This window comes from Octopus bimaculoides, chromosome 12 (genome assembly GCF_046866305.1).
Source record: "Octopus bimaculoides isolate indiv1 chromosome 12, ASM4686630v1, whole genome shotgun sequence".
Classification (NCBI taxonomy): Eukaryota; Metazoa; Mollusca; class Cephalopoda; order Octopoda; family Octopodidae; genus Octopus; species Octopus bimaculoides.
Window position 1 is genome coordinate 6,447,132 of NC_142939.1, and position 17,500 is coordinate 6,464,631.

At 33.9% G+C, this 17,500-nt stretch overlaps 1 long non-coding RNA gene across 2 annotated transcripts in view; it reads left to right on the forward strand.

Annotated features, from left to right (window-relative positions):
* LOC128249189 (uncharacterized) overlaps positions 1–17,500 on the forward strand; it is a 291,399-nt gene that overhangs the window by 1,860 nt on the left and 272,039 nt on the right. The gene's annotated exons all lie outside the window — the stretch shown is intronic.

A 17,500-nucleotide genomic window follows, 5' to 3' on the forward strand; every position in this document is an offset into this window, starting at 1 on the left:
TGTATGCATGTATGTTTATAAATACGTACGCATGTTTTATGTGTGTGTATGTGTATATATATATATATATATATATATATATATATATATATATATTAATACATATATATATGTGTGTGTGTGTGTGTAGATGTATTTATGTTTGTGTATACAATATATATTACATTATATATACATACATGTACACGCATATATGTATATACATGTACCTATGTATATATACACATATATAGAGAGAGACAGCTTAAAATCATGTGTATATGTATAAACATGCATACGTGTGTGTATCTGTGTGTGTGTATATATATATATATATATATATATATATATGCACACACACACACACACACACACACATATATATATACACACACACATAAGTCAGTAAATGGTTGGGTTGTGTGTGTGTACATATATATATATATATACATAGACAGACACACCATGCATACATAGACACATGCAAACAAAAGTACTTATACATATAAACATACACACATACATGTTTATACATGGATACATATCTATTATCTATTCTTAAACTCATACACATAACACCTATGAATAAAGCAGACGACATTTTAACCCCTTCTCTTAGCACATCCACCCTTTCTATATTACTTAATATCTACATCGACTCTTTAAGCACTTTGCTGTGTATACACAAATGATACTTTATATATATATAGTCACTATTTCATTCAGTATATTTCATTTTTGATTATTTATACGTTTTACAATGTTATTTATTCATTCAAAGTTATTCATCTGGACAATATTTTGTACTTATGCAAACCAACGATACAGTGAAGAGTGTATATGTGTGACGTGTGACTATATGTATATGTATAAACTTATCTATGTGTGTAATGAATGTATATATATATATATACACACATAAATATATTTGTATATACTTGTATATGTATGAATATTTATCTATATACACACGACTACATATAAATGATGTAAATAATGTAAATATATATTGTAAATATATATGTATGTATGTATGTATGTATGTATGCATATGTATACGCAAAATATATTTATATGTCTCTGTGCATACATATATGTAAATATATATTCATATGAATATATATATATGTGTGTATATATATATATATATATATATATATATATGTGTGTGTGTGTGTGTGTGTGTGTGTGTGTGTCTATATATATATATATATATATATACACACACACATGTACTTTCACATGTACACAAATTCATTCAAAATAATGTGATAGGCGTATGCACGGATGTAAGTGTATATATATATGTCTGTGAGTGTTAATGTGTACGTTTAGGCGGATATGTTTACACTCACTTCGGATTCATATTACAATGTGACTGTTCCTAGGTGGGTGTGGGTGTATTCACGGATCCATATAAACATGTATACATATGAATATATAATATGTATATACTTCTTACATGCAGGTACATAGATACACGCATACTTATACACAAACTTTCATTGAAAGAATATTACATATCCATATATGTATGAATGTATGAAATAACATACGCCTCATGTGTATCCATATATATATATATATATACGCATGTATATTATATGTATGCATATACAAATACATTACTATATGCATACATGAATAAATACATACATACATAAATGCATGTATACATACATGTATACATACATACGTATATAGAAATATTCATGCATACAAGGGAATATATCTGTTTGTTTGAAATATATCATTTTGGATCGATGCGTTAAAAACTTTCTTTCAACACATTAAGTATTAACATATGTACGTATTCATGCAAATGTGTACCAATGACTGTATGTATGTATGTATGTATGTATGTATGTATGTATGAGTATGTATAAGTGCGTGTGTATAAATGTGTGTGAGTGTGTGGGTGTTACTATGTATGTGTGCATGTATATATGTATGTATATATGTATTTTGATGTAAGTACTCATTTAACTAACTTTTCATGTCTGTTTGTCTCCTTCCTCCTCTCACTCTATGTATACACATACATATATATATGTGTCTGTGTGAATACATGTATGAACGTATGCATACATACAGACATAAAAACACACACAGCACACGTATATGTATAAACTTATATATTTATATATATATATATATATATATATATATATATATACTCAACCAAAACTGTCCGACTAGCGGGGACTCTGAGTAACAGCTTTTGTGATGTCTTTGCAGCTTTTATTAATATACATATATATATATATATATATATATACACACAGATATATATATATATATATATATATATATATATATATATATATATATATATATATATATATATATATATATATATACCACTATATTAGTAGATTTGTATGATTGCATGCCAACAGGACTTTCTAGGGTATCCTCTTAAAATGATATTTTATTGCTATGTTTGATATCATATATATATATATATATATATATATATATACATATCGCTACATGCCGCCATTCATCCAACCATCCCACTATCCGTCCATCCGTCAACCTATCCATCCATCGTTCAATCAACCTCCTCTATCCAATTATCCATTCATCAATCCATCAATCCAACCGTCAATTCATACACCCTTCACTGAAACCAATAATTCAACCATCCATACAGTGATCCAGCCATTTTCCCCCCCCTCATCCTGCCAGCCATTCCTCTCTCTCTCTCTCTCTCACACACTCTTCTTCTCTTTCTCTCTGCCACTCTCTTTTTCACTTTCTTTCTTTCTCTCTATCTCTTTTTATGTCTTTCTTTTTTCCTTTCTGTCTTTGTAACTTTCTCTTTTTTAATTCTTTCTTTTCCTCCCACCCCTATATCTCTCCCTCTCTCTCTGTACATGCACACCAACCCGCTTGCTCACAATCACACCTATATATATATATGTGTGTGTGTGTGTGTGTGTGTGTGTGTGTGTGTGTGTGTGTGTGTGTATGAATAATAACAATAAATGGAACAAAACATATAAATAAAAGTTCTTTTAATATATATATATATATACACATATATATGTATACACATTTATCTATACATATATATATATATATATATACATACATACACACAAACACACACAAACAAACACACACACACACACACACACATATATATTGTATAGAGAAGTTTTGAGATTCGTTACAGGTGTTATGTAAAACATTAAGATATCTTCTGCTTCTTTCCTCCTGTGATGGGGGAATCTATTTAGGGCAGGGGTGCATGTCTTTTCGAATGTTCGTGGGCGCTGCCGCCATCAGCTCAGGCGACGGCTGCAAAGCAGCGCAACGCAACGAACGCATTCGGCTGTGTGTTCGTTATACGTGTGAGCGTGTGTGTGTGTGTGTGCGTGTGAGAGAGAGAGAGAGAGTTCATATGTATGTGTATATGCACATATATATGTGCTTGTGTACATACATACACACACGTATATATATGTATATTTATTTACACACACACCCACATACATAGATACATACATACATACTTATACACACAAATACATACGCGTGTGTTTACGTGCATACGATTTTTTGTGCTTGTATGTGCGTATGCATGTATTGTTGCTCTTTCATTTTGTTGCTACTCAGAGTTCCTCATTCAAAACCTTATCTAACTGCGAGAAAGTGATATCTTCTCATCTACGACGTGGAAAGAGTATTTTGGCATTGTATGTGTGATTGTATATCTATCTATCTATATGTTTATCTATCTATCTGTCTATCTATCTACCTATCTATCTATCTATCTATCTATCTATCTGTCTATCTATCTACCTATCTATCTATCTATCTATCTATCTATCTATCTGTATATATATCTGTATATATATACATACATACATACACACACAAGTATATATGTATGCTTTTGTGATTGTCTATAAATCTATCTATTTATCTATCTGTCCGTCTCTCTCTCCTTCCCACTCTGTCTGTCTGTCTGTCTCTCTCTCTCTCTCTCTCTCTCTCTCTCTCTCTCTCTATATATATATATATATATATATATATATATATATATATATATATATATATATATATATATATATATATATATTTATATATGTATATGAGTGTATGTGTGTATGTGTATATGTATATATGCATATATGTATGTGTATGTATGTATGTATGTATGTATATATGTATGTATATGTATAGTAAGCATACGTCGTCACGGTACTGCACGACACGGAAAGACACTTTTATCATCTCTCCATCTCAACTCTCCAGCTAGAATATCTTCATCTCACACACATCATTCCCATCCATTTTTGTAACAAACACCTATTTTACTACACACTGACAGAAAGCTTTGTGCTTTCTGTGTTATTGTTATGCTAGAATCGGTAGAGCATCAGACCATACATTTCTGCGGGTATTTTTTTTCTTTTCTCCAGCCTCTTTACCTCCACTTGGTTTCTCTTCATCTTTTTTTCTTATCCCATGCTACGAGTTGAAAACTTGACGCGGTCAAATTTCGTTTTACCTCATTCAGGGACGATGTCAACAGAATATGCAGCAGTTATGGACGGGAGATCGATTTGCCGTTCTTTCTACCAACAAACTATCTGATCCTGTGCCTATGCTAAGAGTCATCATAGTTTTGTTGGGTTTGACACAAACATACATGTTGATGCACACATACATGACAGCGTACGCGCACGCACACAATGTGCATCTACATACACGTACCCCCATTCTCTCCCTCTCTCGTTACATTCATATAGATACATACACCCATACATACATATATACATACATACATACGTACGTACATACATACACGTATATATATATATGCACACAAATCCATACATACATGTGCATATACACATACATGCGTACATATATACATATATATATATATATATATATACATGCATATATATATATATACATTTATATATACATACATATACATACATATATATATATATACATATATGTATATATATATATATATATATATATATATATATATATGTATATATATATATATATATATATATATGATTCTATATGTACTACCTATAATGAGGTGACTTCTATGTGCTCTTCCGACATGTTAGAAAGAGAAGTCAAATCTATCTCATGTTTCAGTACACTCTCTAAAAGATATTGGATAAATAATTTGCCCGAAAATAAATAAATAAAGAAAGAAAGAAATGAAGAAATAAATGATAAAAAAAGAAAATGGTTTTAAATTCTTGTACCAATTGGCTGCACGTTTAGGGTCAAGCTGGGTTTAAAATACAAATCTCCTCACCACCCTATATCACTCAGTGTTACACTTAGGTTAATCCTAAAATAGGGATTGCTTAGTAGATACATCCTTTTTATTGTAATCACTTCCGCTTGTGATAATTTTATTGTTGTTGTTTATGCGGCGAGCTGGCGGGTCGCAAGGACGCCGGGCGGGCGAAATGTTTAGCGGCATTTCGCCTTTCTTCACCGTTCTGAGTTCAAATTCCACCAAGGTCGACTTTGCCTTTCACCCTTTCGATGTCGATAAGATAAGTACCAGTTGTACACTAGGGTCGATGTAATCGACTTACCCCCTCCCGCGAAATTGCTGGCCTTGTGCCAAATTTGAAACTTGAAAGCAGTTGTTAATAAGACAGCGAGCTGGCAGAATCGTTAGCACGCCGGACTAAATGTTTGGCTGCATTTCGTCAGTCTTTATGTTCTGTTCCGAGTTCAAATTTTGTCGAGGTCAACTTTGCCTTTCATCCTGTTTAGGTCGATAAAGTAAGTAGCAGTCAAACACTGGGGTCGATGTAATCGACTGGACGCCCCACCTAAAATATCAAGAACTTGTGCCTTTAATAGATAGGATTATCCCGCCGACAGATTCGAGTTGCCTTCCATCCATGGCGACGTCGCTAAAAACTATAAAGTGCTAGTGAAAATACGCTGAATAATATTATTGACTATATCCCTCCCCTCATAACATATGCCCTGGGGCAAATTTAGAAATGAGAGTTATTTTTCTTGTTATTTATGAATTGGCCCAAATGGAAGAACGTTGGAAAAATGTGCCTTGCTCTATATAGATACTTAGCTCCGAGTTCAAACCCTACCTAATTCAGTTAACATTATATATCTTCGAGATCGATCAAAATCGAGTACCAGTTACGTCCTTAGAATAATATTATTGCCTAATATTTCTCCCGAAATTCAAGTCTATGCCAGAAATAACAATTATTGTTGTTCGTAATGTTGGTGTCATTTATGCTTTGAGTTCGATTAACGTCGATATCAGTTATTTTTTATTTATTTTTTTTTCGTCTTTCCGGGGTCAATAAAATGCATATCAGTCAAATACTGGGGTCGATGATATTGACTTATGCCCCCACCCCACCGACATTTGCTATTGTTCGTGTTATTGTTGATCTCGTAATTGTTGCCACAACCACCACCGCCACCGTCACCACCACCACCACCACCACCACCACCGCCACCACCGCCACACGCCTTACAAATCCAAAGAGATCCGTCATCGCAGTCATCAGCCATCATCAATTGAATAATTGTTGATGTCATTGTTGTTGTTCTCGTTATTCTTATTGTTGTCGTTGCGGTTGTGTCATCGTCGTTGTTGCTGCTGCTGCTGCCGTTGTTATCGATGACAATGAAACTAAAACGTTTGTTGATGTAAATGAGATTTCCTTTCTTTCTCTTTTAATTTCACGCCAAAACACGCGCAACACACTACTCGAACACACACACTAATCAAATTATCGTATAATGTACACACACACACACACACACACACACACACACACACACACACAACACATGTACAACACTCACACACATGGATAAACACGCATACGTACGCACAAACAAAACCTCCTACATGAAAATATTCCTTCTACAATTGTTTCAAGTCAAAATGAATATTGAAAGTATGAAGAGTGTATGTATATATGAGCGTGTGAGCATGCGTGCGTGAATATATATATATATATATATACATATATATATAAACCCACAGTCTCTGTATCCGTTGGTCTATATAATTCGTAATCTATCGATTTATGTGTTTATATATGCGCGCATGCATGTGTGTGTGTCTTTGTATTTTGGAGTATCGATCAACCGAACCATGCACATCTGCATATTTGTATGTTTATAGGCATGTTTTCTTTTTGACATTTTTAGTAAGTGTTCATGCATATATATATATATATATATATATATATATATATATATATATATATATATATATATATATATATATATATATATATATACATCTTTGTGTGTATAATATAGACGTGTGTGTTCGTGTGTAAATTGATTGTATGGACGTCAGGCATCAATCGGAATGAGTGTCCAGGGGTGTGTATGTATGTTATGTGTGTGTATGTATATGTGTGTGTGTGTGTGTGTGTGTGTGTGTGTGTAAGATGGTGGAGGAGAAGGAAAGATGAAAAGAAGAAGAATAAGGTTGGGTGTGGGGAGAATGTACACGCGATATAACAAAATATTCAATTTTGTTTTAAATCATACACATTTATAAATATTTCCACAATCTAAAATGTAGACAGAAATTAATACCCACCCCACCCCCGCTACCCGCTGCACCCACAATACCTACATTACACTACGATCACCAAAATATATAAACTATCATTATCAACTGCTGATTCTCCTAAACACCTCACTGTTAGAATTTGTCAGGTCTGCGAAAGGAATTTTTTTTCTTTTTTATGATTTGTTTAGTTTAGTTTCTTGTTTGTATATTCTTTCTGTCGTTTCTTTATTTATATATCTATTGTGACGTTATCAGAAGTGAAACATCGAAGGTGAACATGAAAATATATATACGTAACATGCGTTAAAGTTTAAATAAATATGGTTAAGAAGTATATATAAAAATGTCTCGTGGTTTTCGGTAGTTCCAAGCCTGTATACATGTATACATATATATACAATAGTACAGGTGTAGACGTTGGAGGCTGATACAATAAAACACTAGTCAAGTACTGTCTTCGATACAGTCAACTTCGTTTCTCATTCTTCAGGGCTAAGATCGATAACATGGAGCACCCGTCAAGTACTGGTTTCGATATAGTCAACTTGGCTTCTCATCCTTCAGGCGGGTAGAATCGATAAAATAAAGTATCAATCAAGTATTATCTTCGATATAGCTAAACTTTGCCTTTCATTCTTCCGCGAGGAGAGTCGATAAAATAAAAGTACCGGCTAAGAGCTAGTGAAGGGTCGATACGTCGAAACCGACGGGAAAGTCCATCATATATATATATATATATATATATATATATATATATATATATATATATATATATATATATATATATATATATATATATACACTAAATAATATATGAGTATATGCATATATATGTACATGTATGTACATACCTTCATCTACATGTATATATAGATGCATATCTGGGTACATGACGTTGCAAAAAAAACATGGACAAAATGATAAACAAGGTACAGAAAACACACAGGCCACATAGAGAACATTTCCTCCATCAGCTGCCACCATTGTAACACTGGCGTTTCGAAGAGTTAGGGCAGGACTCCCTCCTCCTCCTCCTCCTCCTCCTCCTCTTCTCTTCCCCACGCCCCTTTACATTAAACGCGTGGTGGTCTTGTGCCTATGTGGCAAATCAATATGATGATACATGTATGTCCACATTCTGTTTCTTTCATGCAGAAACATTCTACGCAACGTAAGACTCCACTGCGATCGAGTTACGTTGTCGCAAACAGCGGGTAGCGGATGTATTCTTCTGCTCTTGAGATACTTTTACCTGTATATGTTGTTTGACACGTTATCATGTTTCAAACAGAGTAATCTCTCACTCTCTCTCTCCCATCTCTCACACCTTTTTCACACTCTTACTCTCTCTCTCTCTCTCTCTCTCTCTCTCTCTCTCTCTCTCTCTCTCCCTCTCTCTCTCTTTCTCTCACCTTCCTTCGCTCTCTTTTTCATTCTCTCTCTTTCTGGGTGTGCATAGAAAGTTACGTCTTAACGTTTTGATAATTCAATTTAACTCTTATGTAAATTTGTATATTTTATTTAATTATTTTATACTTGAAGCAAGATAAATATGTTCAAAATGCAAACCCTCGTCTCCTTCCTCAGATTTCGAATTGTGTATATACATACATATACACACACGCACATAGATACACACGTATATGTACATACACATACACACTCACACATGTAATATATATATAGAGAGAGAGACACACACATTAATATCTAGCATATATTTACGTTCTGAGTTCAAATTCCTAGGGGCCTGACTTTGCTTTTAAACCTTTCAGGGTCGAGAAAATCAGTTGAGTATTGGGGGGTCTTTGTAATCAACTTACCACCTCCCTCCCCACCGAAAGTTGCTGATATATATATATATATATATATATATATATATATATATATATATATATATATATATACATATATAATATATATATAGAGAGAGAGAGAGAGATGTTTATATACGTGTGTGTGTGTAGATAGATAAGATAGATAGATAGACACACGAAAATATATGTGTATACACATATATCCATAAACTTACATATGCTCACATATATACATACATACATGTATACATTCGCATAGTTGTACATTCAAGTTCATTGCATTTATATATCGGTTGTATATTAGTGTTAATGCAAAAATTAGATGCTAAAAGTAATTAAAGCGGCTGATACGATTTTGTTGTACTTCATACCAACTAAGTTCAATTCCTACCGTTCGAGGTTTGTTTTTTAATCTTTCTAAGGTCAATAAAATAAAGTAGTATTTAAAGACTAGGGTTAATGTAAATTGACTGCAGTTGTTCCTTTAAAAATATTTTGTACGTATTCATATTTTGAAGATTGGTAAGAACACGTTCAGTACCAGAGGTTGACGGAATATTTTGTGGGTGGTTCTTTACATGTTCTAAGTTCAGATCACAACAGAGTCGATCGATTTTTCCCTTTTGTCATTCATCTACCGGATAAATTTAGGGAAGATAACATAAGCAATCATTCTAAGATCTGGAGTCCACTTCCATTATCAATCAGTCAAATACTGACTTCGATTTAGCGGCCAATATTCTCTCCACCACTTCCCAGCCCAAATATATGTGACCTGTCTATGTCGGCAGAATAGTTAAGGCGTTGGAAACATTACCTTGCAGTATTTTTTTGTTACACCTCTTTATAATTTGATTTCAATTCCTACCAACTTTGATCTTCTGAAGTTGATTAAATAAGTACCAGTCAAGTATTGATGCTCTTTCTGTCTCTCTCTCTCTCTCTCTCTCTCTCTCTCTCTCTCTCTATATATATATATATATATATATATATATATATATATATATATATATATATATATATATATCGATAGATAAATAGACAGCTAAAATATATCAAGTCTATCGTTTCCTCTCACTTGTGTCTGTCAGAAGTCATTATGTTCAACATCACTATTATAAGTTGAGCCTAACAGGAAATATATTGTTAAACCTTAACAGTAGATACATCAAGATGTTATTCATAAACGAGGTGTGGTTTCCATTCTTTGAGAAATTATTAAATAAAATTTGATGGTTACTCGAACTTATAAATTATTCATGAAATCTTTATAACAACATCGACCGACTAACATATATTACATACACCGACAAACAAACACTAACGCTTACATAAGAAAAACATATACACACAATGCCTCTGCAAACACACATATGCACATTTACAAACAGACATTACATTCGCTGTTACCTGAGGTGATTCCATTCATGTGTGTATTATTCACACACAAACACACACAAATACACACACACACACACACACACACACACACACACACACACACACACACACACACACACACACACACACACAGAAACTTACAAAAGACTCAATACAAGATACAGAGGCATATCTTCTTTATGAAAGAGCTTGACAACTACTTCGAAGTTTCGCCTAAGGTTGGCTTTTCAAACACAAATCAATTTGAAAAGCCGGACCGCGAATTTTCAGAGTAGCTATCAAGTATTATATAATAAATATGTATGTATTATGAGTGTATGCGTGAGAGAGACATTAGTTATTCGTGATATATAGCCTCCTTTAAACTCGATCGAATACATGCATGCATACAAACACACACACACACACACACACACAGACAAATCACACACTCACATATATACATACAAAACAAATGCAGACACATATACACACACATATAAAAACATACATATAATGTTTGTGTGAATATATACATATGCATATAGATATATACATATCTATCAGCGTGACCGACGGGACACACATAGGGTATTATTATATGTAAGATAGTCAAATTCTCAATAATTTCTTTATAAATGTGAATTTATAATAAGGTAAGAGAAGTATAGAGACGCAGCACGTTTCAAAGCAGTTGTCTGTACATATCCATCTGCTAACTGCTTGTGAAAGGAAAGATTCACATCTACAGGACAATTGAACTCAAAGACTGGGACCGTTAATTTTTGAGCTGATTGTATATTTGTATTCAATAACAGATTTGTTTTATACATTTATCCCGGAGCAGTTATTCCATCGACTGACATTGTGTCTTGTTTTAGCAATTACATCATGACATAATGGGAAGTAATGCCTTGATGACAGTTTCGGGCAGCTGCTAATTACAAGTGTAATAACTTCAATAGTTATGTGATGTAATCGATATTTTTGGTTACATGTTGTGGATTTTGAGGGATTCACTGTCTCATACGTTTATTAGTTATTTCATACCTACCTACTGCTCTTAGAATGCAAAATCAGAAAGTTCTAAATGTGATATGATGCAACGGTCACGTGTCCAATATTTATGTTAATAGTACCGTTACTGACAAGGGAACGTGCTTAGCTACTATTGTGATATTCGGAGAGCTCGTCTTGCAAGCCTTTGTATGTATGTATGTATGTATGTATGTATGTATGTACGTATGTATGTACGTACGTAAGTGTGTGTGCATGTATGTGTGCACGCATGTATGTGTGTAAGTATGTATGTATGTATATACTTGTGTGGTTGTGTGTATCTTACTTTTAACTTTCACTTGTTTCAGTCAGTGAATTGCGGCCATACTGGTGCACCGCCTTGAAGGATTTAGCCGAATAAATTTCTACAGCACTTTTTTAAAAAAATTCTGTTACATATTCTACAGCACTTTTCTTCCGAATCGCTAAGTTATTGGGTGTAAACAAACCAACAACAATTGTCAAGCAGTAGGGGATCTACATGCGGTCTACCAAATTTACAGACAAGACATTGATCTATCCGGAACTAAAAAGGAAAACACTTACCCAAGATGCCATGCAGTGATATCGAACTCCGAAATCACGTCGACTGCATTAACAGTATTTTTGCATGTATGTGTGTATAGGTGCAGTATTTGGAGTCAGTGAATGTGCAGATTTGTATATTTTGTTTTATACATGTATTCTCGTGCATATAGCTGCACGTCTAGATATGCGAATATATATACTTAAATGATAACCTTCTGGAAAGTTTTACAAATTTTTATAGTCCCAGTGATGGCTTCAATCAGTAGTCTTCGAATGTCTGTATGAATAAAAATACGTATGTGTGTGCGTGTGTACATGAACGTTTTCATTTTAGATTTATTTACATTATTCGCAGATGTCAAGTTGTTTAGTAACAAAAATGACTTCTCATTTTTGTTTGAGTCAAGATAGTTCCAGGGATCTCACGTGAGTGAGTCAATGTGTACATATATATAGCTGTGTGAATATAAAACTCACTCCTGTAATGGATGCGTAATGGTTTATTTTGTGTACAAGAGTGTGATTACGTTTTATGTAGGTTTGATATGTAAAAGTATATATTTACGGCAAATGATACAAATCAGCGTATATTCATTTCGGAAAACTCATACGAAGAAATTTTTAAATGTTTTATAAGTCCTCATTGTACCTCTAATCAAATGCATGTGTGTATGCATGTATGAGAAAAAAACAACAGCCTTGTATATAGACATGTATCCACTCATTTATATCCTAGCATTATTCATATATATATATATATATATATATATATATATATATATATATCGAGAGAGAGAGAGAGAGAGAGAGAGAGAGAGAGAGAGAGAGAAGCAGAGAAAGGAAGAAAGAGAACGAACAATGCAAGTAAATAATTGAGTGCAAACGGGTTTATATATAGGTCACTATACAACACTATGGTTGTACAAGTCATGATTATATGTGTATGCGTGTAGTGTGTGTATGTACTCACACACACACACACACACACACACACAAATATGTATATACAATATACATGCAAATATATCTACATATATATGTGTATGTGTATGTTGTATGACTTTATATACACACGCTCACACAAATGCTGAGACATATGTATATGCGGACCTGCATTCAAAAGTACTCTTGCAGCATTCAAAGGTACCTTACGACACTATAATACTTGACACTTAGTATAATACGGAGACACTTCCTTCCAGTTGAACCCAGAACTAAGACAGGTCAACGAAGAACCTTATCCTACTTGAAAGACCTGAATCTAGAAAAACGTCTGCTCAATGATCAGCGAAAATCAAAACATGGCTGCGTGGCTAAGAACCTCATAGCCATATTTGTAGCTTAGTAATCACGCGGTTTCGGGCTCATTTCTACTGTGCAGCAACTTAGGCAAGTGTCTTCTACTAAATCCCTGGCCAACCAAATACCTTGTGAACGAATTTAGTAGACGGAAACTGAAAGATGCCCGTCGTGTATGTGTATATATATATATATATATATATATATATATATATATATATATACATATGTACATGTGTGTGTGTGTTCCCATCACCGCTTGACAACCGGTGTTGGTTAGTTTATGTCTCTGTAACTTAGCGGTTTGGGGATAGTAACCGTCTGAATAAATACCAGACTCTAAAATGTACTGGAGCTGATTTGTTCGACTAAAACCCTTCAAGGCAGTGACCCAGAATGGCAACAGTCCAATGACTGGAACAAGTAAACGATTAAGGATAGTCCTAATGTTGAAGCCGGGAATATTTTAGAAATTTTACTCTGTACAATGTCGCTGAATCATTTCATCAGAAGTGTCAACTTCAGAGGAAAAAACAGCGGCTGTATTTGTTAGGCAAAAACTATCTTCTGGATGCGTTGCTAGTCGTATGATCCTGTTATCAATGCGGCAGTGTTATGCAATATATAAAAAAAAAACAGAAGGAAACGTAACAAAGGTGTGGAATGCAAGTTGGTCCTCAGAGTGATAGGCGCAAACAAACATGCAAGCGATTGAACGATCATGGTTGGATGCCAACACATGCATTCTAAACAAATATGAGAGAGTCATTAGCAGCGAGCTGTTTGAATCACACCTTCACCTCTTTTCGTGGAAAGTGCTAAGAAAAGATGCAGATGTTATATTTGTGGCATTTCTATATGGTTTACGACGAAGATTCTCTCTTTCTTTCTCTCTCTCTCTCTCTCTCTCTCTCTCTCTCTCTCTCTCTCTCTCTCTCTCTCTCTCTCTCTCTTTCTTTCTCACTCTCTCTCTCTCTCTCTCTGTTTCTCTTTCTCGCTGTCGTTGCATGTATCATATACCTACATACGCAATACATACATTCACACACACACGTATATGCATATATGTATGTATACACACACACATGCACACACATACACATGTCAAATATATTACATACGCAAATGTATGTGTGATGGTGGTGGTGATGTGTGTGTATATGTACTGTTCGACAGAAATGCATGCTTAGCATTGCTCCACAAACTATCTATTCATGTTCAATTTTTGAACGAGGTTTTGTACGTTGTGTTAAGAGGGCTCGATAAATCGGAGCAACTAGCGCGTATCAAATTTTGCATGATATAAGTAGATAGATAAGTAGATAGATAGATAAGTAGATAGATAGATAAGTAGATAGATAGATAGATAGATAGATAGATAGACATGCAGTGTTGAGATAGAGTGACAAAAATATGGAGAATACGAGAACGTTCGGAAACAAGCCGAAACTTAAAACCCAAATATATATATTTATATGTACTGTAAACACTGAACCATTTTAACCATGCACCATCACAAAATGAAAAAATACAAATCTAAAACTGAATATATACATCAATTAAATATAAATAAATACCTAAGAACTGAAGATACTGGAAATTCTGTTTTTGATTCTGGGTCACGTTTTGCCTGCACCTAAATCTGTTGTATTAGTTTACTTGAATTAATTTTCCTTTCTTCTTTATCTTTTTAATACTTGTCGACTCACTATTTCTTAACGCTGTTAATAAAAATATATTCAAATCCGATTATGGATTATCTGAATATTGATAATTCTTTGTTTTTAGTTCATTATAATAGGTTATCCTATATATGTTTTACTTGGATGATAATTTAAAGCTCTACTAATGAAGGGTTCTGCCTGATACCTTAAACTTTTTGGTCATTAGTACAAACTGATTTATTCTGTTTTCCGGACATTTGTACTTACTATTTTGGTTAGGCACTACCATATTACTAACTGCTACGACGGCGGCCTACGGCAACAGACGACAACAATAACAACTACTACTATTGCTACTACTACTCCTACTACTACTACTACTACTACCAATACTGCTGCTGCTGTTGATGTTACTACTGATGATGATGATGATGATGTTAATAATAATAATATTTTCTACTAAAGGTACAAGGGCCTGAAATTTTGTGGGAGGGGTAAGTCGATTACATCGACCCCAGTGTTCAACTGGTATTTATTTTATCGATACCGAAAGAATGAAGGGCAAAGTCGACTTCGGCAGAATTTTAACTCAGAACGTACAGATGAACGAAATGCCGCCAAGCATTTTGTCCGGCGTACTAAGAATTATAACAATTATTATCATCCATTCTACTCTAGGCGCAAGGTCTGAAATTTTGGGGTTAGTCGAATACATTGTCCCCAGGATTTATTTTATCGACCCTGGTATGATGAAAGGCAAAATGGTCCAAAAGAAATACTGCTTTGCATTTTAACCGATGCCCCAACAATTCTACCTATCACAATAATTCCTCTGCCCGACTAACTCTGCTTCAATAAACTATTAAGTTTCCTTACACATATCAGTGTTATATCTTCCCCATCCCGTCGTCTTTATTGTTTCTCATCTTTAGACTCATAGACCTCAACATGAACGTGTTTCTTACATAAAGATAAATGAGTCTTAGGAAATCATGTGGCTTTTAGGGACCTCTACTTATTTCTTCATCCATGATGTGAAGAAGTTGAAAGATAGACATTGACCTGGATTGTCTGCCCTTCTTTAACAATTGATATCCCCATACTGTTCTGTTAGTTCCAACACTTAAATTGAATGAATGAGATATTGTAGAAAAAGTGTCAGCCTGAAATTGCAATAGATTTGAACTCAAAACCTCTGTGCAGGTAGTTTAATCCAGACACGCTGTGACTGTCTCATTCTAGCATTGATCTTATTACATACAATTAACATGAGATCATACAAGAGGTCGCTTAGTTTTCAGAAAGTCGCAACCAAACCTTTCAAATTATATCCTATTGTATTCAGTAAGAAAAAGTCATATCAGATAATTTAGTCCAACTCATTCTTAACCCATTAAGTTCCAGAGTACTTAAATTTCGAATATTACTTTTAAATTTTTACAGGTAATTGAAAATAGGTTAAAATGAAAAAAAAATAAATTATTAAAACTCTTTTGCTTCAAGTAGAAATGGAAAATACTTGGTGTCCTATAAATAGGACACTGAGACAACGTGATATAGCTTATTTAATGTTCTAATTTAGTGTCCCATTTATAGGACAGTGAGACTTAATGGGTTCAGCAAAAAGAGATGGTCACTGCTGGAACATCTGTGTTCATATGTATGTCTTATTAGAATTGACCAACAATAATTTCGCATTGCCCACAACTTAGGCGTCAGCGTGGCCTTCAATCTCTATCAATTACTCGCCAACAGCTGGAACAACTTCTCAACTCACATTATAGTGGCTAAATTATAAACCTTGAAATGAGTTCGTTAACTATTTCTATTAAACATCAAATATTTCAAGTAATTTAACTATTTCTGGAAAACTCTACTAGTTATTTCCAGAAATTTTAAACATAATTTCTTCCATCGTCTTGGCGCAAACACTCACATCTCTGTGGACAGATTAAATCTGATAGAACTTTGGCATATTTGCTATACTTATTATACATATGAATACGATAAGGAAAACTGAATTATAGAAGCTTCTAGATACTTATCGCTTATACATAATATACACACACACACACACACATATACGCGCGCGCACATATTTGTATATACACACACGCACACAAACATATATATACATAATTCAGTTGTTCACTAGAATTATAACACCAAGCTAACTTTAAAAATTCAAAGCTAGAATA